General features: G+C 44.4%; 1 pseudogene; it reads left to right on the plus strand.

Moving 5' to 3' along the window:
* Positions 1–1,633, plus strand: part of LOC114030765 — a 7,459-nt pseudogene extending 5,826 nt beyond the window's left edge.
* The last annotated feature ends 287 nt before the right edge of the window (positions 1,634–1,920 follow it).

Genomic DNA, 1,920 nt, shown 5'->3' on the forward strand with positions numbered 1-1,920 from the left:
TTCTGGAGAGAAACCTTATGAGTGTAAGGAATGTGGGAAGGCCTTCCGCCTCAGCACACTGCTCACCCGACATCAGACAATCCATTCTGGAGAGAAACCTTATGAATGTCATGAGTGTGGGAAGGCCTTCCGCCTCAGCACACTGCTCACCCATCATCAGGCGATCCACGTGGGAGAGAAGCCTCATGAATGCACTGAATGTGGGAAGGCCTTCCGACAGAGAACAGGACTTACCCAGCACCAGAGAATTCACACTGGAGAGAAACCCTATGAATGTAAGGAATGTGGGAAAGCCTTCTACCTGAGCAAACAGCTGATTCTACATCAGAGTATTCATACTGGAGAAAATAATTATGAATGTAATGAGTGTGGAAAAGCTTTCAATTGCAGCTCAGCTCTGACTCGACATCAGACAATTCACACTGGAGAGAAACCTTATGATTGTCATCAATGTGGGAAGGCCTTCAGGTGCAGTTCAACTCTTAATTTGCACCAGAGAATTCATACTGGAGAAAAACCTTATGAATGTAATGAATGTGGGAGGGCTTTCTCTGAGAGGCGAAAGCTCACCCAACATAAGAGAATGCACACTGGTGAGAAACCTTATAGATGTAATGAGTGTGGGAAGGGATTCAACTGTAGCACTACGCTTTCTCGACATCAGATAATTCATACTGGGGAGAAACCTTTTGAATGCAATGAATGTGGAAAGGCCTTCAACCGAAGTGCGACCCTCACTCGACATCAGATGATTCACACTGGGGAGAAACCTCACATGTGTAATGAGTGTGGGAAGGCCTTCCGCCAGAAGGTGGGACTTACTCAACATCAGAGAGTTCATGCCAGCTTGTCCAACACCAGACGATTCATGTTGAAGAGAAATGTTATTAATTTAAATCCTTATGAGTGAAGTGGTTATAAGAATTTTGGTCAGGTCATGTACTTCGGGGAGAATTGGGGAATTCAATGAATCTAATGGTGGTTGACTTTCCTGTGCTAACTTTTCTAAACCTTTCACTTGTGTTAAGCCCCCCTATCACCTTCCTCCAACAACTCCCACATTTAGGCTAATTTGCTTTGAAGATTGTGTTGATGTGACAGGAACTTGCTTCCTCAACTGCATTTAAAACAAATTCTCCGAATCATCATCTGGCCTCTTCTCTCTTCTAGTTCCTGTGGACTAGCCCTCCACGCTCTGCTTGCTAAGGCTCACTCCTTTTCCTGGTCCATCATTCTGTTCTTCCCTGTTCCACAGTGTGACTCCAATGAGGTTGGAGAGACTTGAGGGGTGGCTAGAGCAGAGTAGCCAACATCAAGGAAAAAGGAGAGAAGAGTACAGATTCAGTGTCTGAACTCAGATTGCTGTTGGCTGCCCAGAAGAGGGACGAGAGGCCCACCAACTGACTCGGGAGCAGGAGATCCCTCAGTGTACAGAGACCAAGAAGTGGAACAGCTTTAGAACAAATGAATAAATGAAAAAGCCTTTTTTAAGCACCTACTGTATGCCAAGCACAAATGGGGAGGGCAAGTCTGTAAGAAATTTCCAGAAATGTATTGGTTTGGCTTCTACTTGTGAATTGGTTGAGGGCTGCTTTGTTGCAGGACAAGTGGGAGGTGTATAGCTCACATAAGGTTTGTAGTAATGTAGTTTGATTTTATATATATATATATGTGTGTGTTTGTGTGTGTGTGTGTACTTCTTTGGTCATGAGTAAAGACTACATACAGGGAAGCAAAGTTTGTGCAATTCACTCTATTATGAAATGCCCTTGTGAATGAGGTTTATTGAATAAATCCAACCAAGGAGGAGGGGCCTTGGTCTCTGGTAGATGGGCCTCGGACCAAGATTCTGAGTTGACAAGTCCATACTGACTGGATGTGTGTTCAGAGGTGAACAACAGTGGTTCTATCTCCTTAGAG

This window comes from Vombatus ursinus, unplaced genomic scaffold (assembly GCF_900497805.2).
Source record: "Vombatus ursinus unplaced genomic scaffold, bare-nosed wombat genome assembly UNPS02015012.1, whole genome shotgun sequence".
Taxonomy (NCBI): domain Eukaryota; kingdom Metazoa; phylum Chordata; class Mammalia; order Diprotodontia; family Vombatidae; genus Vombatus; species Vombatus ursinus.